Genomic DNA, 27,032 nt, shown 5'->3' with positions numbered 1-27,032 from the left:
ACACACACACACACACACACACACACACACACACACACACACACACACACACACACACACACACACACACACACACACACACAACCTACAGCGGAACTCTCAGTGCTGGCCTGGCCAAATAAGTAGGATTGTCTTGAACAAAGACGCCCTTCGCTGAGCAGGCCTGCCAAAATGCTAATACTGTCAGCATGAATATTAAAAGCAGAATGTTCTGGAAATTAATTATACAACAACCCCCATTCGTGCACACACACACACATACACACACACACAGAGAGAGAGAGGGAGAGAGAGAGAGGAGCATGCGAGAAAGATCTGTCTCTTTTTTAAGAGTTCAATTGGCAAAGATATGACAGCACATTTCTCAGTGTTTTTGCAAGTCTCTCTTTGATGTGAGGAGTAGTGCACCTGTGAGAGCAGTTGGAGTGTGTGTGCATTTGTGAGTGTGTGTGTGTGTGTGTGTGTGTGTGTGTTTTGAATGCATTCCTGCTGGTTACAGTAACAGGTTATATGTGGTTAGTTCAAAGCCTCCACAAGGGGTTTGGCTCCATATTATACATGTTTTTCATGCTGACTACACAAAAGTGGTCACCCTCAAATAGTCCTTTCACACTGGGACACATTCAAACGCACACAAAGGTGTATCATACAAGCACAAACATTCCACTTCTAAGTTCCTGGCACCTACTGTAGCTTTCTCTAGAGAATCGAAAGTTTCTTCTCTCCCTTGAGTTGTCATGTAGAGGGCAGCCGCTCCTGATGATCAACCCTGAAACATCGCAGCTTCCCTCACAACCTGCAGAGTGACGCCAGAGCTGCTTTTTATGGAAACACCTCATCCTCTCCTCAAGAGCCTCCATGGACCCTGCCTAATTATGCCACGTAGGGGGTTAGAGTGGAGTGGGTGAGGAATCTGTGTGGGGTGTGTGTGTGTGTGTGTGTGTGTGTGTGTGTTTGTGTGTGTGTGTGTGTGTGTGTGTGTGTGTGTGTGTGTGTGTGTGTGCATGTGTGCGTGTGTGTGTGTGAGAGAGAGAGAGAGAGAGCGATAGAGAAAGGTTCGAGGTGTTCTGATGAAGGCAGCAGTGGTGCACTTTGATTAACCAAACACGGTCGCTGAGATTAAATCTGGCCTCAGAACATCACTCGGCCTCCGAGCATCCTAACTAGTAGCAAAATACACAGATCACAAGGTTACAGCACTAACGAGGCTACAGCACCACATCATGCACTGAGGTGAGCATTTGCTTTGAAAACAAAAGGCTATGGGCTCTATCTTGCGTCCCAGCGCGTAACGTGCAATAAACCAATCAGAGCGTCATCTCACATTCCCTTTAACAACAGGCACGCTTGTTCCATAGCTGATTGCTATTATGGTGACATACTTTACGATGTTTTGGGATCACTCTCACTGAATCACGAGGTTATAAATGCATGGTGATATTTTTGCAATGTACAATGTAATCTAACGGCTCCCACACACAGCTACACACAAAGCTTGGAGTTATTTCAGATGGTTATTTCAGATAAATATATTTATCATCATCATCATGGCTGCATTTCCAGTATTGGCGATAAGTAGTCGTTTGTCCACTAGATGGCGCATCGTTGCAGTGAGACGTAATTTTGAAGTTAAAGCGGGTTGGAAAACAATGGACGCTTCCTACAAGGACTGTAGTTTACCGCAGAGAACGCCTAATAAGGATAGGATGATGTTCACATGAAATGTAATTCCCATTTTCTTGAAGCGAAATAAATCTGAGGATGTTTATCGACATGTTTTGGTTTTACTGCAGGTATGTTAATCTTATAATATCAATAAGGACCTAGGTAATGTTACCGTTAAGCGTTGGTTGAATGATGGAGGCCAATTTGATTGATTGCATTTGTAGAAAACTATAAATGCGGTTATACCAAACAAATTGATAGCAGCACTGTAATTGTATCTTTCGACTGTCATTTGTTGTAACGTGCTACAAAAATCATTCTGTGCAATGGAAGATTTACCAACGTTGGGACCGGTCTGAGTCACAGTTTTGCCATATACATGTATGCGTGAGACTGAGGCGCCTGTTTATTTTGTTTTTAAGTGCGTGCAGGGTGTGAGAGGGAATCGGCGTGCTTTGATTCCAGCTTGGTAGTTGTAGTCTGTGAAATTAAAAAGCACGTGTGTGTGAAGGATCCAAACAATGACACCTTCATTTCATTGGCTGCTTTAGCAACACAACTTAAGCTACTGTGTAGTGGGTCCCATTTAGAAGTGGCTACTTCATTCGGTGCTTTCCTTGACTCATGGAGCGCGTGAATTTTATTCTTTATCCTAACTTTTTCGGCCACGATATGGCAGTTTAAGTCCAGCTTTGATACTGTAAAGTAAGCCATTGGTTTCAAAGGAGATCTTATTTGTGTCACCAGCATGGCCTATTGACAATTTATGTTGTAAATAGGCCTACCTTATAAGCCTACCTGTAGCTTAGGGAAGCTAACAGCTTTCTATTAGGATCTAGTTTGTTAGTTACAGTTTTGTCATAACTCCCTGATGCATTTTTGCATTTAGAATAGCCAGAGCGTGGATATCTCAATCGAAAATTAAACAATATCGGGTGCCTATGGACTAGGCTGGGTGAACCCAGCCTGATCTGCCCGCTATTTATTTTTGATTTCTTAAAGATTGAGCTTGGTCTGGTGAAAGCCAGACTCAGCCATGGACCTCAGTTACACAATGCAAGGGAACATGAATCAGCCTATATTTGCACGAACAATAACGGACAACAGCTCTTCAACTTTGGCCCGTTAAAATGTGTATGAACAGTCTAGTGACGCATTTCAGGCCCATTTGGACATGTCAGTTATTTGCACCGCTGGTTAGATGTAAAACAGCATTTCGTTTCAGACTACTGTTACTTAATTTGTGCATTAACAATAACGTTTCAGCCTACTGTTACTTAATTTGTGCATTGACAATAAATTATAAATAATAAATAAATTACATGAACTAAAGATGACTAAAATCTTATGTAGAAGAACAAACATTCACAAAAAATCCATCCATCCAAAAATGACCTTTGTTTTTGATAGCTGTTGAAAACGGCATGGAACTGACAGAGATGTTTTTGTTTATAAATAAATAAATAACATTATGCTGATACCTTTTGCTTTTCCCAAATACAATGTAGCCTACAGGTGTAAGTGACCTTTCATCAATCCAGTTGCAATGGATGAACTGTGATGAACTGCCCTACTTGTGATTGTTTAGAGATTTTAAAGGTTTTATAACAATGCTACATCTTCTTTGGCTATTATACAATCTATTCACCTTTTCAGCACCAGTAGGCTACTTTCTGTGCAGCCGCACACACACACTTAGGCATGCCAAACAAGCATACACAAAAGTTTCAAGAGTGGGAGATGGAGTAAAATATGGAGACAAATTGAAGTGTGATTTATTTTCGCGGAACGGATGTACAGGACTGAGCGGCGGTCATATTTTGTACCGCTATGCGGTACATCTAGTTATTATTATTATTATTATTATTATTATTATGTTAGATTACATTGTACATTGAAAAAATATCACCATGTATTCATAACCTCGTGATTCAGTGAGAGTGATCCCAAAACATCGGAAAGTATGTCTTTGTGACAATTCTGCATTACATTTTGTCAAGAGGAAATATCAATAGCTGAACAGTGAACAGTGATTATAGTGCTGTGAACGCTCCTGGCTGCGCCTGGCAAATATGCAACCATAATAGCAATCAGCTATGGAACAAGCGTGCCTGTTGTTAAAGGGAATGTGAGATGACGCTCTGATTGGTTTATTGCACGTTACGCCCAAACCACACCCATGATTAATGTAGCTAGCTACTTCAGACCCATGGAGGTATTATATATAACTGGAGAGAGTGACTAAGTCCCGCCCCCATTAATTTCAATGGCCCATGCTAGGCTAGCTACTTCAGCCAAAAAAGTTTGAAATTGACCGCAGCCATCTTTACAAAAATGGCGTTTCATGGGTGTTCGTTTCCGGCACCTATTAGCCTATTAGATTCCATGTTACAGACGGAGACAACGTAAGGTACAATGGTATGTCTTTGATGAAGATTGGACATTCCCTCAGAGGTAAAGAAGTTGTTCGGGAACGCGCTTCACCTCGTGAAGCGCAAATTCATTTAATTGGTTGGGATAACATTTTGGGAATGGTGGTAAAGTTTGCCCTGTCTCTGAAGTTCTAGGTTATTTAATGTGATGTTCATATGTGATAATAAACTATGCGAATCAATATTGTGTCACTTTAGGCTTCACAAATAATGATCCCTAAATACTATATTTAGACAGGTTGTAGGCCTATTACGCAATAGGCTATCTAACGAAAATGACTAATAATTAAGTAGACATGGTATGTAGGAAACGTGTGGATAGCTGGGATTTTTGCTGCACACAGTGTGAATTTGCAGCTTGTTAAGCCTAGGCTACATTTGCAGGCAGACGAAATGAAGCAAATGCAAGTTAAACTTCCGATAGAAGCGCACATCCCTCAGGTATTGTGGTTCGAGCAGGCATAGAGTCTGCAACTGTTGTTGGACATTTGGCTTTTGCCTCGACTGGCAGCCTGAACATTTAAATCAAATGCATAGCCTAATCATGTCAATGTTGCAAGAAAGCAAACGAAATAAGTCATTGACATTTGTTTCGATTTTAAATCATTTGGGGAGACATAGGTTACATGATCCAGACGTTGCGTTCTACAGAACTACAGCCTGTGCGTTTTAAAATAGTCTTCATACACAACGCAATAAGTAGGCTAATAATTGGATATAAGTCATTGGCATTTGGCATCTGCCAAAGTGTATGGTCATAGTAAGTTACTTTAAGGTATTGGCACCCCGCATATACGGCAAATAATAGCCTAATATGACAACATTAACATTTTTCTTTTATTTACCACAAAGTCCGGTAATACAGCCTAAACCATGTAGGCATTACGTCAAGTATCTGTATAAGTAGTCAGTTGTTTTATTTGTCGTCTTCCAGAAATGCAAACCAACATGGACGCGCGAGGACGCTCGTGCCAAACACTAAACACGTGCATGAGCTGTCATCTACCAATCAGCATGTAAAAACTGGTGCCGGAAGTTGCAACCATGTAACGCCATGTTTTCAAAAATGTCGGCGGCCAAATGCCATGCTAAGTGGCTGAAGCTAACCCTTCAAATCCTGACCCCCTGTTCAGACCACCCCATTTTAGATTTGCGTCGGGCGCAACAGTCAATTATCCCGCCGGTAACATAGCATCAGCGTCCAAGATCCGCCCACAAAGTCACTTGCGTTTTGCGCAAAGACACTTCCGTTTCAGACCATTAAAATAGAGCCCTGTGTGTCTCTTAAGGAGAGGATGTGGGGAGACTCTCTCTATCACCATGTTCAATTAAACAAACTGGAATCAGTTGGAATCATAAATTCCCATCCTTTAAGGAATGTGCCGGGAGATACTTTTGTATGTAGCAGGGCCGAGGCACGAGCTAACATGGAATGTCTCAGGAGAATCACACATCTTTCATTCTCAAACATCATAACAGCGTTTTGAAGATCATTCAGCTCAGTGAAGAAAGTGGCATAGCGCACAGCCCTCTTCAAACACATTCAGTAGCATTCTAGCTGTTTGTTGTATATACTCTTTCTGCACTTGAATTTAGATTTAAACATTTCCTGGATTTAAAATTGAGATACAAAATCCCATGTTCTCCTGTGAAGTCTTTATTTCCTCTCTAGATTAACACTGAAAAAAGTGAAATGCATTGCCCTGCTATTGCCACTGTGGTGTTTGCCGTGACTGTGGGCTGCTTTTGTTGTGCTCACGGTAGCGTGAGGACACACATATTTGTCAAAGCGATCTTCATTTAAGCCCAGAGATGTTCCATTTCCTGTAGGATCTGCATCATAATCTATCAGGACGGTCAGATGAGGCAGCCCATTCTGCTTTGGGAACAGCTGATTAATGGCACCTTTGGGCTCCCTCCTCTTGTTTGTGGCGAGGGTGTCTGCCACGCTTCAGCTTGTCCTCCATCACCTCCCTTCATCGTCTCTGCAGCTCGTTCTCGATCTCAGAATACACTGGAGGGAAACCATATAATCATGATTTTTTGAAGGGGGTATCTTTAAACAATGTGCAAAAGCTGTTTAAGTATTACTATGATGTAAACAGGCACTTCTTTAGCATTGCCTTGTCATCGTCTTGTATTTTATGGACGTGAAAAGAAAGTATGTACAAAACCTATTGGATGTGATTATGGGTAGCTTTAATTATGCAATGAAAAACACTCATTTCATCTTTTATAAAAGGTTGAAGGGCAAGCCAGATGAAAGGGTGCTATGGACTCCCTTTGAATTTCCACCATTTAGGGAGATTTACAGTCATGGCCCAGGGTGACAGCTAGGCTCTTGCTTTTTATTCACTTGTGGAAAAAAAAATACTGCTGAAATTGTTTTCTCTCTCATTCTCTATCTCCCTCCCTCAATGATTCTAATATAAAGCCAGCCTGCTTCTGCAGATGACCGTGCCCTTGATTTACTTTTTATTGCTGATTCTTGCTTCAGTAATGAAGTTGGGAATGTTATGTCTCTCTCATTACCTTTTCATTAAAGATATGACTTGAAAATAGGGTTGCCATGGTGATGGCTCAGTGAAAGTCTCTGAGCATTATGTAGAACTACATTGTTTACTCAGCCGCCAGGACTGATGACCACAATAGAGACAGAGACATCTTTTATTGTGACTCAACAATCTTTTTCCCCCGTGCTTCTGCCTTTTATGAATCAAACAAAGCATCTCATGGTGATAGAATATTCTGCAGCCCTACTATTTGTTAATGCGGGGAGGTTTCATTAGCTTGCTCTGGAGATGATAACTGATACTCCACAGGATGAGAGAAAGCAGGGTATTCAGCAGCGGTGAGCAGTAATTTACTAGCAGGAGTCACTCTGAAATGGCATTTGCTTGCATTGTCTGTCCCGCTCAGCTAATGACCAGCCATCGGCACCGCTGACGTCAACATCACCTGGCGACCCAGAAATATCTGAAAGTCTATTCTTTTTCTCTCCCAAGAAAATGGTGATGGTATTCATGGGCACTTTATCCTAATGGAAAGTATTTTTTTTCTTGAAGAGACAGATGTATGTATGTGCAATGCAACACTACATACACACACACACACACTATATATATATATATATATATATGTGTGTGTGTGTGTGTGTGTGTGTATGCGTGTATGTATTTATCCCACATACCAACATATTTGTGGGATGTGACAGGCAACGTTTGTATTTTTTTAGTGTCCCTAAAGGGGTCAGGGTTACGCAACGGCAACTGAACTCTGTCCTGTCACACAAGATGAAGTGCGCTCAGGAAAGCTGTAGAGAGTAGCGTGGGGACACTGCAAACTGGCCACTGTGATCATGACTCGGCCTTTTTGTCTGCTTCAGGCAAGATCAGACATTTATCTGAGACAGTGTCCAGCAAACAGTCTATTTCTTACTAATGATGTATTCTTTTAGTCACCCACCCAGAACTATACAACCATTGACCATGATGGCACAGACAATAAAACATTGTGTAAGATCGTGTAGTCTGTAATCTGCAGTCTGTAATCGTGCAATCTGCCTATGCATGCTGTGGAGATACCCAGTTTCAACTGGATATCCTGAGGATTTCACCATGACCGAGTCATAGGCTAAAACCCATACTCTCTGGGTCACATGAGGCCGGCGTCAGATGAGGCTGGAGCTGCAGATTACATAAACAACTTGTGTCATCTTCATCAGCATTTATTGAATTTGGTCTAAAGGAAGGCTGTATTTGAAACTGCATGTTTTGTAATCTATCTCAATTGACTACATAACAAAAACAAATGAGCAACTCAGTGTCACTCAATGACTCAAATGAGCAACTCCGTGTCAATCTCATTTCAGATCCTGATTGAACAGATGTGCAGAAAAACTGACATGTTTTGAAGGATATGTTTGAGATTGCTCAGAGATTGCTTTAGGTTTCAGAAGTGTGTGGTTATATGGGTGCACAGTGTAATGTATTTATGCTTAGGTGAAGGAGGAGGAAAGGAGACAGGTTCATATGAGGGTGGGTTGGGTGTCCAGGGGTGTGTGTGTGTGTGTGTGTGTGTGTGCGTGTGCGTGTGCGCGCGCTTCTTATGTGTGCTTGAGTGTATGTCTGTGTGTGTGTGTGTGTGTGTGTGTGTGTGTGTGTGTGTGCCTGTGTGTCTCAAAGCTTGAGCTTCAAAGACGGTTCAAGTGGCTTGCTTTTGATTCACACAGAGATTGTCTTGTGCCTTTAATTGGAACATAATTGTGATTTACATACGTAATGCTGAGATAATGACATCCTCACTGTTGTTGTGTGTGAGGATTTGATAACGCTTAGATAACTCCTAAAGGCAAAGAAAAGAAGAAAAATGCTTCCCAGCACATCCCATTTCAACATGAGGCGAAACATAAAACGTGCCACTTGAATCAGACATGAAATATCATACCTGCACTCAACCTGAAAGAATATGTATTTAATTGAGTCTGTTACCTGCCGATCTAAATGACTGTTGCCGTGCACAGCACAGAGGATTCCTGTATAACCCTCCATATTACCCCCACACACACACACACACACACACACACTCGCTCTTGCCATCAGGCTGATTGCACATCCACTGTGTACCTCCCATCAGCAGCAGGTGACTGACAGAAAAATGATAGATGAGGTAAATAAAAAGGTGTTGCATGTCCGCAGAGAAATCAGCATACTGAAGGCTTTTACAGGGCATGAATCACACCATGCAGGAAAAGCATGCTTCTCAGAATGTGATCTGAATTGAGTGGACATCAGTCCGTTCTGCCAGTAGAATTTTTGTTTGCATTGCGCAGGCATGTACTGACACATACATGAGGAGATCCTGATGTTGCACATGCACACACAAACGTAAATATAGAGACATATAAAGAGAAAGATTCATTTACAAAAAAATCCATGTGTCCACAATGTGCTCTTTTTATTTTATTTAAATTGCATGTCAATTGCACGTCGTACACATTTAAATGTCTATGGGCATTACCACTTTATAACTGTGTCTTGTGTTAGCACACATTTTATTTAACGCATGCAAGACGTTTTACTGGAATTACTCTTCACAATCTGGTATGAATTTCATGTGGAGAACATGTCATGCATCGTAAGCAGAAAATATGTCTGATATTCAACCCTGACATATGCAGCATTACCACAGGGGGATAATGTATTTTATTCTGTGATATTCTGCAGCAGTTTCCAAAATGACGTACATTTCAACATGAAACCATTAAATGATTCATAATTAATGTCAAAATGTTCTCAATTGCTTCCTTTCCCTTTTTAACTGTTGTCTTAATGCTCAAAAAAATTAGGATCTGAATCAAAGTTAAAGAGTCATAGATTTTTCAACAATGACAGTTTTACATCCGCCGCTAAGAGGAGCAGCTACAAAAAAGTCTTAGTCACTCAGCAGTCAATATGGGCAAAACATTTCCTGCAATAATTGAGGAAATATTTTCGGTTTTGTCAAAGCACTTTTTTTGACATGTGGCAAAATTCACACTTTTGACATGTGGCAGAATTCTTGAAAATGTTTTGAAATTCAACTGACTAATGCTTACTGGTGGATTAAATTTGACGATCCTTGGTGCACATAATTCTTTCCAACAAGCAAATATTTGCATTTAAAACCCTGCCTTGTTCAGGCAACAACATTTGTAAATGAGCAGGCTAATATTTTTTGATCAGCGTGTTGACAAAAGTTCTTATGAATATTGTACAAATTATCCCTGAATATTGTTATGAGGCCTCATAAGCGCAGTGAGGCATAACTTCAATACTTTCCTCAACGCCCTCTTGGTTTCTCCACTCTCCATTATTTGAACGGTTTGGAAGGTCTTTAATTTGCATCCTAATGCCATGCCCTTGTTCAATTTAATTTACAATGCAGATGCACAAGCGATAAGTATGATGGAGGCTCATTCCCCAGGGAGTAAAAAGAGAGAGTGCGGGAGAGAGGGTGAAAAAAAGGCTAACAAAATAATTTCACTTTTATATTGGCTGTGTATGAATTATGTTGATAAAACATTCATATTAAACAAAATGCCATTCAGCGCCATGCAAGTGTATTATTAACGAACGCAATGTGGTGACATAAAATAATCATTTCTTACACAGCCTGAAGATAAAATTTCCGCATACACACTCCCACACGCGCACACACACCCACACACCCACACTCCTCTGCATCCTTGCACCCCCCTCTGCCTCAGTGGCCAAACACCCTTTTGTTTAGTGATTAGTTTCTGTGGAACTCCTCATGTCTACATGTTTGTTTTAGCTGTTAATGATGTATTCACAGTCAACAGGAGAACAACGGACAAACAACAGAGTGGGACAATTAAGAGAGGAGGAGAGCTGGCTTAAGCTTCCACGCTGCAGAGAAGACAATGGGACCGTGGAGAACAGATTGCCCAGGATTCTTTACCCCTCCTTCATTTTTTTCCTGAGCGATTGGGGCAAAAAAAGTAGGTTGCCTCACATAGGGTGTGCCCAGCCCCCTCAGGCTTGAGACAAAAAAAAATGGGCCAACCTCCTTCATTATGCCACTTATTACCAAGTCTGGCAGAGGGCTCCATTATTTTAAGCAAGTCGATGTCTCGTTCCTGCGCTGTGCTTATGCAAGCCGTCTCATTTAAGCAAGAGAGGGAAATTCATAAAGTGTGGAATGGTGAGAAGGTGATAAGTCAACTGCAAGCTTAATGATCAGGCACTGTCCCCCAGTCTCTTCTGAGTGAGAAGTAACTCATTAAAATGGGCGCTCAAAGTTGTATCCATCGCATTGGTCGCATTATTTTTTGTCCTTACTTTTCCAGATTGAAAAAAACCAAGTATGTGTCGTGTAGCTTCTTCATGCTTGGATGTGACTAGTTATGCCATGGGTGGGTTTACCAATTATTGAAGCTTGTTTTCCCCTCCATTGAGTGGCTACACACCTTACTAAAGGAGGCACTTAAACATACACAAAAACCATACTTACATCCACCTCCCACCTTCCTACACACAGGCAAACCCAGGCCCAAATCCATGCTAACACATATAACCCTCACCCTCCCTTGCACACTGTACAATAGTTTTACCCTCTGGTGAGAGCAGTTAATTACCAAGACCCATAATACCGAGCGTGTCGGTTAACAGGCGTTGAGTAATGCCTGGCTTGCTTGTGATCCATACCCTCCTCTCTGGTGATTCACACCCGGGCAGACTCCGGCTCCACCACCACCTCCCGGTGCCAAACCTAATGAATCATAAATATGCTAAACCATGCTGCCCCTCCTGCCGTGCCCCTCTGATAAACATTTCTCCACAAACAGGGGGAGTCGGGTTCCTGGAGAAATGACCCCTCACCCCCACCGGCTCTCTGTGTTCCCTGAACCAACCCTCCAAAATTATTTGCAAAACTGCAGCAAGAGAAAAGACATCCATCCCGTTGCCGGTGCACAGGAGATCGGCATCTGTGTTGTGATCCGTGGTGCATAGCAGTGGGAGGTTGAGCGCATATCTCTGTGTCATCTCACGGGCTCTGGGGAACTCAAAGGCACCCCACTGCAGATATGGCCAAGCACTGGCTGGCCTGGGTTAAATGGCAATGTTAATCTGTGGCTGGAGAGAGAGCACTGTGCATAAAGCTCAAAACACACTTTCATCTCTCTCTCTCTCTGTGTGTGTGTTTGTGTGTGCACTGTGCAAGGCCATTTGGCCTCTCGCAGGAATGAGCCACGTATTTAGGCCTTACTGCTTCCTACATTCCCAGCTTGTCTTGACACTCATAGAAGAGGAACTGTTTAAAGCTTAAAACCCCGGCTGATTATGCATGATTTTAAAAGGGTAATGCACTGAGCCTCAGATATGATGCAGATGTTTATGCCCATCATCAACATAAAATATACAGACATTGAATAGACTTTTTTTTTTCTCAATTGCAGTCCTTTCTAGCTATGGTAATGGATATGTATATTTCCTCCTATTTCAAGGTGGTTTCTTATTTGCTAAGGTTAGTTTGGTTAAATGTATTATGAAATGAGTATGAAAACTCTAACAGCAAATTGTATTCACATCCCTGTTGGTCCCTTGGAGTAGCATATTTAGCAGGCAGTCTGCTAAACACTTTGCCTAAAGTGCCTATTACAGAAAGCTAGAGGAGGGGTGGAAGGTGCATCTGCATGTGCATGTGTTAAAAGAGGGAACATGCATATCACTCCTTTCATACATGTGGCTAACACTGCAGCCCCTACAATTTAATCCCATTTGGTAAGAAACTTATTTCTATCCAATTTCACAGATTAGGAGGGATGCTTCTTGCACTAAAATGATGTCTGTGATGCAAGACACTCAATTTCTTCCAAGGAGTGTAACATTCCTACACTTCAATACGAGATCTTCTGAATAAGGGAGACGGAGCTATCTTCCATCTTGACTTCTATGGCTCCTGCCTTCTTTGATGGTTCCAGTCATGTAACATTCATCTTATCATGGCTTTCACAGATGCAAAACCTACTAAACGACCAAATCAGGTCAACACACATCAGTTTTGTGGTATCTGGTTTGGAAAGTCAGCTAAGACAGGCAAATTCCAATACTTTTCCAATATTCATTTCATTACCTGTTTCCCTAAAATATTACACAACGTAGACGGGTTATTAAATGTTTTTCTTGTTTTGGAGTATGTTACTATCTAGTCGATATTCTAAAGACATATATGGCTATTTCTCAGCTTCTGTGGTATACAGTTGGAGGGTCTGTTGTTTCCATAACGACTCTATATCATAATGAAGATGAGTTTAGTATTTCTATAAATAGACTGATGTAGTACTGTGCAGCATTAGAGATACATTTTCTATGCGTGTTGTATTCAGTGCGAAAGTGAAATTGGATGTCCAATTGGGATTCATTAACACAGTTTCAATTAACAAGATGAGTGCTGCTACATGTGTAACTGATTCTATTATCTCAAGATAACAATTCACATTAGATTAGAATTTCATATGTCTGTTTTAAGATAAATCTCATTCCAGGAATATCTGAAGGCACAGCCTTATATAAATGACCCTGGTGTCCAGTCCGGCTGTTCGGTTTCTCTCATGTGTGTGTTGGGGGTGGGTTAAATCTGAAGGGTATATTTTTCAAACAGAAAAGGCAAATGGATTTTGCTGTTGTGGATGGACTGGATAAAAAACAACCAGCTCTGACAAGAGAGAACTGTTCTTTTAATTTATTTATTAGAATGAACACGGAGGGCATTTCATTTACAGACTGCATTAGTAAGCCTCTCTCACAACTCAGCCCAGCGTTGTCTCCTTGACTGCAGTGAAGAAATTAATGGCGCAATAACAGCAGGCAAGCCTAAGCAAAGGGATATTTTATTCAAAGATTCTAAAATGTTTTTTTTTTCACTGGGAGAAAAGCAGGCGAGGATATTTCATTGAAGTTTTTGAATTGACGAAGGAGAACTGGAAAGGGGTTGCCCTTTAGGTTAATTGACTCATATCCGTCTCATTTGACATTTAATGTGAAATGAGTTACAGAGCGGACTGAAAGGTTACACATACTACAGGTGTCACCCACAACATGGCTGCAGCTGCAAAGGCCAAACATCATGAAACAAACTAGATGCCACCATTTTGTGTGTATCGTTAGATGTCCATTGGATGTTCGCTGCAATTGGTTCATTAGTACCATTTCCTTTATAAAATCTGGGATTCTTTACCAGTTGTTAATAGGACAAAGATGGATTCTCCAAGTATTACAGTAATTGATAGAGGTGCAGTATATAACACATCTGTAGGTCATTTTGTATCTCATCTATTGTCACTTCTGAACCACAAGAAGAGGTTACATAAATAATGGAGCTCTGGCCTCTCAGTGCCTGCTTCTCAGTCATATGTCTTGTTAATGAGAGGACAAGTCATTAGAGAGGATAGCTTGATGAGAGTCATCAGTTCATGATGGTTTCAGAGACAATATGAATTTCCTAAAGAAACAACACCACATGGACAGCGTGAACCAGTCCCAGACAGGTGTTCTGATAAAGAGGGGAAAATATTCTCCTCCATCTGAGTGCAGTTTGTTTGGAAGACATGGCTCCAGAGTGTTCTCTTTTTAGATCACTGTTAACAGCCGCGCTCCAGCTGTGGGGCTAAATTACGAATTCAATTACGCAGAATAACTCTTGAGGGAGAAACATTCCAAATGAAACATCAGCTTTGCTAATTTATCAGTCCCTTCCAAACATTCATCTCCACTATCGTTTGAGATGAACCCTCAGATTTGATAGATAATGCCAGGTGCATCATTGCTTCCATGGTCTCCCTTTTGTTTATTGATCCAGTGCATGAATTTGCAGTATTCTAACAAAACAAATGACACCGACAAGAATTTGACAACAGGGTTTAGAGGAAGAGCTCATCGATTTGTGGATAGCATCAGTGCCAAGGAAATGCCGGCAAGCAGACTCCAATCTGCCAGGTAGCAGAGACCATTCAAAAAGTAGGAGAGCCAGAGCTGTTCTTAATGGTGTCCCTGTATTCCTGTGGCATCAGGACTAACGCTGCCAAGGTCTATTGTTCTAACACTGACAGTCCTCTCTTCTGCTTTTAACCTCCCTCCCCCTCTCTCATAAGCCAGGTCTGTCTCTCTACCTCTCTCTCACTGGGTGTATGTGTGTGTGTGTGTGTGTGTATGTGTATGTGTATGAGAGAGAGAGAGAGAGAGAGAGAGAGAGAGAGAGAGAAAGTGTCTTTCTCCCTTGGAGGAGGAGTGTAGAGTTCATCCTCTTCCTGCGGATAGGGATGTGTCAGCGAAATGCATCCTGCCGAGTGAGGCTTGAGACTGCAGTGACAGCACAGCGATATTTCCCCCCATTTCAGAACAAATTACTGCCTCTGTGACATGGGAGGCCTCCTTCTGCCCCGAAAAGTATTGCCTGCCATGTATGTGGGCCATTTCGATTTCCTCTTCCTTAGTGCACCAACCAACTTCCTACTAGTTGGTGAGCTGCTATTTCAAAGCTTTGCAGATGTACTGTGGCTGTTGTTCTGGAGATGCAGACTGCCATAGGCATACACACACTCAGGTACTCACACACTCACACACACAATCTGTTACTTTTATTACCTCCTTACTCTACCTACCTCCTACCTTATCCATTCTGTATTTTCTATTGCAAACCTAGCTACTACACTATATTACAGATAGCAATCATTGCATATTCTTGATTTTTACACTGGGGCACAACAGTACATACCTGCCCAATGAAATGACATTGCTACACACTAATATAGCATGGAACTGATTGATTCATGACGTCATACTGTCAATATAAATAAACAAATCAACATGTTGAAGATAATAATCACTATGGGGGCGTAAGGGGGAAAGGGCTTTGCAGTGAGGAAGTAACACCAACACTGATCAATAAATGCATCATGCTCTCTCCAATGAACATAAATGGGTATCTGAAAGTGATTTGCAGTGAAACAAGGCAGGAATATTCCTGTCGAACCTGGAAAACTGCATGCTTAAAAAGAAACGGAACTAGGGCACGCATCTTCCATTGAACATGTCAGTACGCCAATATTTGATGCCTTAATGAGTAGAGAATGACTGATAGAGACCTATATTAAAAACAGCTTATTAGTTTCCAGTTCCCAGTGAAAAGGATATGCCCAGCTGTGATACTAGAAGTGAAAGGGACCACGTACATGCTTATCTCCTCTTTGCCTATTTCTTCAAGTCAGAAAGTCACTGTAACCCTGTTTCTGAAAAACACATGAAATCATTTAGAAGAATTTATAATTCTTAAATAATTTGTTATATCTAGTCTGTATTGATGTATATTTGTCAAGTTTCCTCATCAGTGTACTGATATAATAAATTCCTGTCAACGTCCCTCTCAGAAAGACTTGTGGCGAAGCTTCCATTTAATCTCCCTCCCAAAGCTTTGTTACCACTTCCAGGGAGAAGACTGATTTAGTTTGAAATAGACAATGACCTCAAAGCATTCAAGTAGTTTTTTTCATGGAAAAGAAAAAGGCATCATTTGCATGCAGGTGACACCCTCCAACTGAGCCCAGAGAGGAGAGCAGGAGATGAATCAGAATGCACATCAACGCTTCCTCAAATGCGCTGACCTAATTAAATTCTCCATCTCCTGATTCCAAACCCAACTTTCTTATCATTTCCTGTCTGGGCTCAGGGCCAGTGATTAGAGTGGCCTTGGTTGTTATCATAGGCTTAGAGGCATCATAGGTCCCCGCTGCTTGGAGGGGCTAGGTTTCAGGGAGGCAGGTAACCTTCACTAGTAAGTCTGTAACAGTGGTGTTCTGCCCCCCCCACCCCTCAGCCCTCACTCCCCTGCATCGATCTGATTTGGTAATCTGTATGGATGTGCGGATGCCCCGAAGGTCTTAAGGAAGGGGACCGTGCTAGCAGGACGCGTCTTTTCCTGCGGATGATGAATGTTGTGTATGTAGATCCTTTTACCTACATCATCTCCTGAAGGTTAACCATAGAGCCTGGGATCCACCAGCCGCGCATGAGCCGCAAAAAAAAAACCCTGTGCAAGTTGAGCTTGAGGAAATGAAATCATAAATAAAGAATGAGCTGTGTGCCTCCTCCAAAGCACTATCAACTTAAGGTGAGCGGTTCCGCGACTTCAGCCCAATGATGCAATGTCAGATATGGTGAGAAAAAAAAAAATATGCGTCAGGGTCCCATAGAGATCATAGAAGAAATGTTAATGTGATTATTTCACAACCCAAAGAAGGAGTTTTCTGAAAATAAATGAAAAATGATTGCACAAGCTCTGTAATCCTGCTCATCTCCAATATTCTGTTGAATTCTGAGAACTGTATTTTTGCTTCAAGTGCTGGGTGTCAAAGCTCTTGGCACAGCAATGATTCTCATGCCATGTCTCCTTCCATGATATGAGTTAAGACAGGGTAGAAAGAGTGGTTTACTGTCTATGCTCTCCTACACGATACCTTGAGCTCGCTGACAAACACATCTCCTCTCTCTCTCTCTCTCTCTCTTTCTCTCTCTACCCATCATGTCTGCTGCCTTATCCTCAGCGGCTGAGAGCCAGGGCTGTACGTTTGATGAGTACGGCCGGTGGCTGGCTATCACGCCCCAAGTATTTGGTTCCTTCTGCTTTGTGGAGCGTGCAGAAGTGCATGATGTTTCTCCCTCACCCTTATCACCGCATGCCAAAGGTGTCGTTCCAAATAGAAAAATGGAAGATGCTGTCCTTGCTTTGTCATGCCACCAGAATGGAAAGCAGACAGGAGAGTGAGGAGAGACACTGGGAGGAGTAATGTTCCCAGGCGAAAGGAAACTATCGTTTTCCTCAACCTCAGGCTTTCTGTTAAACACTATGGCAAGATAATGAGGGCATTAACTATTAGATATATAATCATGACTGCTGGGGAAAGGCACTGCGTTCATTTTGGGTGATCTTTTTGTGGGCCTCCACTGAGGGACATCTGTTTTGCCCTAGTCCGTCGTCTGGTGACCCTGTTATCTGACCACTCCAGACCAGGCTCTTAAAGAAGCAGGGGAGCAGAAACATTGCGGGTCATTCTTCTACTCCCAACCCCGCAGGCAACAATCCCCCTCTACTCTACTCTACACCTCCCGCATATTGGGAGGGAGGATTCCAGTGGGGCGCCTGAGCAGTACAGTCCCCCATCCAAAACAATGCACTCAGCCCCGAGTCCCCCAATAAACACCCACACTCATCACCGCTAACACTCTACATCTGCAGCCATCACTCAGTCCACACACACACACACACACACACACACACACACATACACATTCTCGATCGCTCTCCCTCTCTCTCTCTCTCACACACACACACACACACACACCATCTTTCTCGGTTTCTTGGGCTACTCTCTGTGTCCTAGCATAGCCACGGAGGAACTCCTCCGGGCAGCCAGCAGAAACAATGGCACTGGGCCCTTGCATCTGAATAAAGAAAAGAGAGACTATGTGAGTTGGCATACAAAGGGCTCATTCAAATTAAGTGCCACACTCACAAAAACTCACCGAAGAATCAGGGAGTTGATATTCAGGGTAATATGGAAAGCTTCTTAAGACATATTACAAAATGATCTGAATTCTTTTTTTGTTGACAGACATAAACCTATAAAAATGTTCAGCTCTTGGCTTCTACTTCCAAGACAGGTAAAAGTACATCAGCATTTCATTATTAATGGTTGCATTTTAATTAATTCAGGTTGAATAGGGCTTAATACTTTCTTAAGGTTTGTTAATGTGGAAGCTTATATGCTGATGTTAACTAATTAATTGACCAATATTATAATTGAATTAGGTTTACATTAGTTAACATAAGCAAACAATTAGCTATTGACAATTGATCCAAACTTAAACATATTCAAAATCCTTAAACTAATATTTCTGAACTAATATTTAGGAAACCTTAGCTGCAGTCCACAAGTTTTTGTTTCACAAAAGGCTGTTAATATTTAAACTCAGCAGCCAATCAAATAACACCCCTCCTTTCCATGCTTCTGAAGCACTGTTTTGATTGGCTGAGAAACTGTTATGGCTTGGTCCGAGCCACTGTGCTTGACCACCTACAGAGAGCCTATCTACAGATACAAACACAGAGTTGTTTTAGCGCAAACACAGAACAGACGGCTTAAGGACTACAAGGAGCAATTTGTTGAATTTGACCAAAAAATGTGGATTATGATCATGGACTGCACCTTTAATGTGAAGGAGCATTTTGATGTGTTTTGAAGTGTGAAACACCACAGGCATGAAAACTCAACTCAGGGGAATCAGAGAGGGAAACACTTCTCTAATTCAAAGGTGTTTTCCTGTCTGGGGCTGCTGCCGAGTGCCATCATAGAACTTCAGTCCTCTGCAATATTGCCACAAACCTAATTTGTTTCCACTAAAGTAAGAGTTGAGTTTTTTTATCTGCATTTTGACATTTTGTTTTGCATGCAGACAGTAAAGAAATATCCTATTAGTGGGATTTCTGCTATCTGCATGCATAACTCACACGCAGGGAAATGAAACCACACTGACAAAAGACAGAGATGGATAGATGAATATAAATGCAAACCAATTTGTGCAGTGTGTGTGTGTGTGTATGTGTGTGTGTGTGTGTGTGTGTGTGTGTGCACATTCACTAAAAAAGGTGTATCCTCTCACATTCGTATACCACTGCATACTGCATGGTGTGTGCCAAGATGAATGAAAAGTGTGTTTTCCCTACATTCCCCCTTTTATTCCCCCCTTGCCTGGCTCTGTTCCATATTTTATCAGTTCTCATCTCTTTTAATTTCATGGCTCTTGTACCCTGGTCTGTAGATACACAGTGATTTCCAGCAGAACACTTGTCATATGTTTACAATCATTTATTCATTGATTCCAGTCGTTTTGGTCCTGCTTGGCAGTGAGATAGAACTGTACACTCAACTAACCCGGGTGAGCTGATGCTTTGACACAAGTGTCTACAGTTCAAATTCCTGCCCATAAATCGAGCTTTCTCCCAGAGGGCCAGATGACATTTATTCACCCTGAATTATCACTTCTCCAGCCCTCATCTCTCTCTCTCTCTCTCTCTCTCTCTCTCTCTTTCTCTCTCTCTCACACACACACACACACACACACTCTCACTCTCTCTCTCAGTCTTTCAGTCTCTGTCCCTCCCTTTCTGTAAGAATGAATAGATTTGAATGAAATAAACATGTTCCCTCAGTTTTGGGTGCTGGAATGTGATTCATATTTTACCAGTGGAAGGGCTTTTGGCAGATTTCCCTGCCTTCTTAAGCACTGCTTATATTCTTCTCAAGATACTCTTCTGCTTTCACTGTCTTCATTTTAGTGGGGTTTATTTGTCCAAACTGCAGTTCAGTTCATGCACAGCATATAGTCCAAAGGGTCATAACCAAAGCATTCAGTGCTTTTTATTGGCCATTATATAGTCACCAGCAATGTACTTTTTGACAAAGATATTTCCCAGCCGAGGTCTGAGGTTAATAGAAGTGTTTTTCTTTATGGCTAATGATTTCCATTGGAGACTACTATTTTCTGCTACTTCCGAAAATTAGACCATGCAGAAAGCTCCTGATGAAACGCTACACTGCAGTACAAGATACTCATTAAAGGTCCAATTCAATCCCGTCTGTGTTCTCCAATCAAAAAATATTGGAGAGGGCCTGGAGAGGCCCAGTGATGATTACATGAAAGCACAACAAGACAACTCAGGCCTCCATAAGATGCCAGACAGACCCTTGCAATCAGCTTCCTCAAGCACTCTGCTTTCCCCCTATACACATCCACTGGTCCGCTGTGGCCCTGCACACATGGGTCCGATTTCATCTCACCCTCACTCCCTCTGAAAGTGACATTCTGTGGTAGATAAGACTCATCAAGTATCACTTATCGTGTTTTGGGGGGGCCACATCCCAATAGGCTGAGACCATAATACAAGCACACAAAGCCGACATGGCTGTCAAGTGATGACTGGTGGTAACCCAACCTGGCCTTAGTGGCTAGGTGTTTAGACCCTTAATTGGCCTGCAGTGACTGTAGAAGATAAAGTAAGTTCCCTTTTGAGAAATTAAATGGGGCACAAAATGGAGATAAAAGAAAGTGGCAGAATAACAAGGCTCTGGTTAGCCATTCACCGTGTTTACTCATGTATTAAAAATCATAGCTTTAAGCTGCCTGACAGATGCTAATGAAGTGATGTTTGCATTTTTGATTCACTGCCTAAACAAAGATAAGACATGTTCTCCAAAAACTGCAAGCCTGCCGTCCAAACACAAGCATTGAGCTTGTCACCCAAGACATGACAGCTTTTCTTCCAACCTAACAACAAGCAAGCTGATTTGCATATTAATGAGAAACGGTCGATGGGTTGGTGCTGGGGTGGGGGGCGTCTAGCATCCTGTGTGTTGTCTTTTCACCTATTGACAATGTCTTCAAATAGGTTTTTAATGACCAGCACAAAGGCAAAGCGCATGCTGCACCCCCCATCTTAGAATGATCATAAGTGTGTGTGTGTGTGTGTGTGTGTGTGTGTGAGTGAGTGAGTGTGTGCATTTCTGAACTCCTCTTTTCAGCGTCTCCCATGTCCTCCCTTGTCTCTGACATGCTAATTTGTGTAATTTGTGATCCTAAATGTTTGGACAAATGTTTGACTTCTGTGCAAGTTCACATAGATATGCATACATCACACAAACATAAATCATAAACACAGATGCAGTGGTTAATAGTACAATATCATCAGGGGGGGATGATCCCCATTGCACAGGATGCAGGCTTCAGTACACCCAAAGGGTAAATACACAATTAGCTGCTCAGTCGTATACAGTGGTTAATCTGAGAGGACAGACAACATCTGTTCAGAGCTGTGCGATCTGGAGCAGGAGCCACTCCTCTCCTATCCTACGCATCTACACACACACACACACACACACACACACACACACAACACGCTCCCCTGTAACCTGCTCACAGAACAAGTCTACCAAGCTCCCTTCAATTTATACAAAAAGGCCTGCATTCGAAACCTGTGTTTTTCAAACCATATTTTCCAAATGATTTTTAGATCACTGAATTGTAGTTCAGGGCGTTTAAACCACCCCTTTAAAGAAGATTATTCAGATTTTTGTTTTCATTCATTATTAACCAAATGTGAAAAAAATCAGTAAAAGATGGCTGGACCACTTGTGAGTGAAAAGCATCATGCAGACATAATCTTCCAGCTCATAGTGCATGTCATTAGCCTCCTAAATTACAAACATCATTACCAGAATTGATTCAAGTTCGCCTCCTGGGGGGCTTCTGTCTCTGCCTCTGCAATGGCAGGAGCTCATTTGAGTGTGGTGTCAATCCTATTTCACAAGTTCAAGCGAACCCGATGGGGGTCTCACATTGCCCAACCCTCTCCTCAACGAACGACACCAGCTCACACACATCCACCCAGCCACCCCCCACAGCCTCTACGCCCCCACCCCAAACACACACACACACACTAGCGTCAGGACGACCATTCTGTCTAGGCAGCCCAGAGTGTGTTGTGCAGATTCAGGCAGGAGAGGGATGCCACACACTGGCCTGTGTAACAGCTCCAAAAAACAAAGGCCTCACCCAGGATCTTCACAAAGCCCATCCATCATGGAGCGCTGGCGGGCAGCAGAGAACAAGAGCCTGATCCAGGGTTAGAGGGGGGCCACAGATGTACTGGAGGCCGGCTTCTGATGAGGAAAACATACATTTCACTGCTTGTTATGGGAGATGCCTGCAAAGAAACAAAAGGAATGATGTCAGAGAGTATTTCATCATCTTAGACCGATCATATCTCTATGTACTTTGTATTTCTCAAAAAGAAAGGAAGGAGACAAAGAGGGAGTGCAAGATAAAGAGTGTGTATCTTGAGTGAGTATGTTTTGTATATATAAGTATATAAGTATATATACTCTTTTGATCCTGTGAGGGAAATTTGGTCTCTGCATTTATCCAATCTGTGAATTAGTGAAACACACTCAGCATACAGTGTGGTGAAGCACATACTAGTCCCGATGCAGTGTGCTGCCTGCTACAACAGCGGCGCTCGGGGAGCAGTGAGGGGTTAGGTGCCTTGCTTAAGGGCACTTCAGCCACTTCCTACTGGTCAGGGTTCGAGCCGGCAACCCTCCGGTTACAAGTCCAAAGCGCTAACCAGTAGGCCACGGCTGCCCCAAGTGTGCATCTATGTCTTACATTGGCGAGTGACAGTAAGAATGATCTGCAGTGCAAATTTTAAAAGAGGAGGTTAATTACTGGCCAATTGACAAATGACGACAAAGCTTTGCGGTTGTGCTCTGAACACCAGGTTTCTGCAACAATTTACGTAAACCCACTTAAATGTATCCACAAGCAGACAGTGTTGGAGAAGGTGCTAAAGCACCAGAGATTGAACACCATGGATCCAACACGACTGAATAGGGTGGGTGCCTTAGAAGTGCACTGTCCATGGCTTTGTGCCACAGACCCCCGAGACCAGCTCTGAAGTCTGCCTGTATATTTGTGAGCATGGATATAGGAGTCACAACATGAAAAGGGGTCTTATTCAGTGTCAGACCTCGCCGCATGACTCATTTGCAATACTGTTGCAAATCCCTACACCTGCATCTCCCAGCTTCAGTGGGTAAACCACTTCTCCCTCTATCCCCGGTGTCCCTTGCATGTACGACACTCAGCAAATTGGAAATGATATTGAGGGATATCAGTTTCAAATAGTTCAGTAGTATCAGTTTTTAAAATAATAATAATTTATGTATATATTCCATTTGTGTGATACAAGATAAAAGACTGAAAGACCATGCAGCAAGTAACTGTTGGCACAGATAAAATACTGAATCAGCAGCTTAGAAAAACTTCCAGAGCCATCAAGAGGTGGGAGTGCTAGGACTCCCATGTAGGGGATACTGCAGAAACGAGGGCCCTGAATCCATCTGCCTCGCAATGCACAAACAGCCTACATGCAGAAGCAAGATACTGCAATCTCCTCGGCGCAGTCACCTTGGCAAACAGTCTCCTTCCCTAAATGTGGCAGACTATATCATATCTGACGATGCTGAGGGCTGAACACTTCTTTGTTAAAAAAATCCTCAGGCTGCCAACTTGATTTACTGGTAATTGTTTCATTGCAAAAACAGAGTTTCTTTTACAGGTTAAACACACAGTTAATACAGTTTCACTTTCATTTCATTTCTAGAGAACAACCAAATCTCTTGAAAGAAAATGACTTGAATTATTTCATTGTATTTGACCATTTTACCTCGTACAACGAGAGATTAAGAATATTAAAGACCTTATTTTGAAGAGAGACCAAAGAACAATTCCTGCAGGCAAACAATAATGAAATCGTTTCTTCCTTTTTAAACGATTAAACACCCAGTTGTGGTTTCATGGCCAAGCATGGGCTTATTATGGGGTGGACAATAGTTGATCTTCAGATCAATACATGAGCATATGGGGGCCAGTCTGTGTTTGATAACTGAAAAGTGGGAAATGTAATACACTTAATTGAAAGAGCATGCTGGCTGGCACTGCATGAAGCCCATTGCCATTTCCTTTGCCCTACCTTTCTGTTTCTACCAAAACAGGCAGGCCAGTGTAATGGTGGTGGAATATAATGTTGCTGGCTATTAGTAGGCCAAGAAGCCAAGAAGCTTTTCTGTTCTGAGCAGCCTAACCTTGTAAATCATATAAAATTGGAGCAAATTCAAGGTATAAACAACATTAAAAAAGTAATTAATTAATATGTATTTCTTTGCACACTATAGACATCCTCTAAGGAAGTTGGTTTGATCCTGTTTTTCTCATCAATCAAAGGCAAGGAAGAAGGTGGGATTCCTTAATGATAGCAGTAGGCCATTTAGCCTATAAATTAATAGAAAAGAATAGCTTGAATAAATTGGACAATAAAGTTCTACTTATTCTAAAAATAAGTTTCACTGGTATGCAAACTCACAACTATGCACCACGTAGCCTACACAACATTGTTTACGCGGTACATAGTAGGCCTAGGCTAGTTAGAAGAAACTTGGAATCCCGAAACATTGGAGAATTGGTCTAATGGCAAATTCTTACTTTTGAGCACAGTCACGGCTTTCGAGTTATAAACCACTTCAGTGGAGTTGAGTCCGCACACCGAGAGCTAATCTCTAGTCTAGAGAATGGGCTGTGAGATACGTGTAGGGGGCGAGGCTGGCTCTTACGGGTTTGTGTCATTGGTTTAAACGACCCAAGACCCCGCCTAGATAAAAAAGAAGAGAGTGGGAGAGATAGAGAGAGCGAGGGCAAGATAAAGAAAAAAAAAAACAGAACACCCAACGTTTCTCAGCCACCTTAAAGGCTTGTAAAGAGGGACTACCCACTCACCACCTCCTATTTTCCCCAACTCTACTAAATTATTCGACTCACTCCAGATTGTTTCGAAAACTGTCTTAGCCTAGGTTACGAAAACACTATCGGCGTTGAAAGGATTAAGTTTTTGTCATTTAAAGGAGGAACATTATTTTTAAAAATCAAAATCGCTAGGAAGCATTCTTGAGGGGCGGATGATGGTGTTCGTGGGCGCCTGAAGTCCGTTTCTAAACTTGCAAACAGACCTCATATATTCAGGTAAGATTTGTCTCGAAATATCCTGAAACTGAGATGTTCGATTGTTTGCCATTTTCAATGTAAATAACGTAGGCCAACGTGTTTGGCGGTATTTCCCATAACGTTAGCTTCATGTAGCCCAGTGCCTCGGCTACGGCCATGTGTTTTCGCTTGACTGCGCCACGAAGAAAAGGAAGGGGAAAGATTGGATGGAACGTTAAGGACATTTTTGACCACGTAAAGCCGCACTGTCAAAATAAGCGAGCAGAATCACATTAGCCGTTTTCACCTTTATTTGAGACCAACATTTCGTGGGCGTTAAGTCTGTTTGTAACTGCCCAATCGATTCATTTAGGACGAGTAAGACGTAAATGTTTTCAAAAACGGCATGTGGACGTATCGTGGCTGGATAGGGTCTTGGGCACAATGGGTGTTCTTCCGTGGAATTCAGCTTATATGGAATAGCGTCATCAGAAGCATCTCTCACACTTGTACTTTTAAACATCTTATCGTGGCTTAGAATGGAGATTAAGCTTTCAGTTCGACTACCGTTACATGAGCAATAATGTTACATTTGCTCGCTATATATTTGCCCTGTAATAACTGGCCTGCTTTGGGACATAGTGACGTTACAACAATGAACCATTAGCCATGAGTCCCGAGCTATTAGCTATGTGCCCCAAGTTTTTGAGGGCATGCAGGGGGCGGCAACCGACACATGCTCTACCCCAAATTTTGTGGGGCGGAGTTCGATAATGTGAGATTAAAAAGTAGGCTATGAAACATCACGGTTTCTGCTCACGCGGTTTGTAACCCAGCCTGGTACACACACACGCCTGGTTTGAATCGTGAACGTTTGCCACTATTATGGCACGGCTTCAACAGACGATAGGCTACATTGTGATCTCACTTTCGTTAGGATTTATTTGCACATTCGCAAATGTGGTTACCTATTTTGGTGTACATAGTCTAGCTACAGTGTATCCGAATGAATAGGCCAGCTTCCTTGCAAGTCCTGCACCCCAAGGCTTTTGGCGGCACTGTCATCCACGACAGTCTCAGCACTTGAACTACCGGTATGACCCATATTACGCGTCAGTTTGATCAAATGAAATCAATGACATGTGCTAGCGACTCTGAAGACCTGTTCCTGCAATTACTGAATCCGTTACACTTTATACATGAAGATATAGTATTGTGTAATCATCTGATATGACAGCAGTCGGCAATAATTTTTCAGCATAACATGTTAAACTTCTTATGGCACCACTTTCTTGAAATGCATTAAAAGGGATTTCCCTTTTTTTGGAATCTGATTGATTGATGTTTGTGAGCTGAATGGAGAGTGTCCTTGGAAAGAAGCCTATTGTGTGGGAGTTTGAGTGAAAGGGAGGGCGGGAGAGCAGGCCTGGGGGGATATGCGTAGACCCACAGATGTGTGCAGCTTGGACATCTGCTCTCTCTGCAGCCATTGTCAAGGAAACATTTAAGATGGTCGACATCTCAATACTACAAAGCCCCCTTTTCAGGCAAGGCCCATTGGGCAGGGGGCAGTCCCAAGAGCTGGCGAAGCATTTCCTCACGACTTTTCTGTGTTACTTTAGTACTTGGACTCACCGACTCCGCTCAGGTACAGGTCCGGTCCCACACTGAGAAAGATCCAAATCGGTCGCCCGTGCCAAATTTCTCACTGTAAGAGCATTAGCTATGCAGACCCCACCACCACCAACAACCTGTTAATTCCCATCACACATACCCCAAGTAACAA

General features: G+C 42.3%; 1 protein-coding gene and 1 long non-coding RNA gene across 2 annotated transcripts in view; one reads left to right on the top strand and one right to left on the bottom strand.

Annotated features, from left to right (window-relative positions):
* Positions 1-5,659: 5,659 nt before the first annotated feature.
* Positions 5,660-24,805, bottom strand: LOC125288031. The gene is made up of 3 exons (XR_007192429.1): positions 24,752-24,805; positions 22,265-22,371; positions 5,660-6,111 (listed from the first exon to the last, which is right to left on the bottom strand). It is a non-coding gene; the product is annotated as an uncharacterized LOC125288031 (long non-coding RNA).
* A 157-nt stretch (positions 24,806-24,962) lies between these two features.
* LOC125287869 (C-terminal-binding protein 2) overlaps positions 24,963-27,032 on the top strand; it is an 80,956-nt gene continuing 78,886 nt past the window's right edge. Inside the window, exon 1 of the mRNA XM_048233925.1 lies at positions 24,963-25,285. The gene's annotated coding sequence lies outside the window, so the exon portion shown is untranslated. The remainder of the gene's footprint in view (positions 25,286-27,032) is intronic.

This window comes from Alosa alosa, chromosome 22, assembly GCF_017589495.1.
Source record: "Alosa alosa isolate M-15738 ecotype Scorff River chromosome 22, AALO_Geno_1.1, whole genome shotgun sequence".
Classification (NCBI taxonomy): domain Eukaryota; kingdom Metazoa; phylum Chordata; class Actinopteri; order Clupeiformes; family Clupeidae; genus Alosa; species Alosa alosa.
This window is presented reverse-complemented; position numbering and strand designations above follow the sequence as displayed.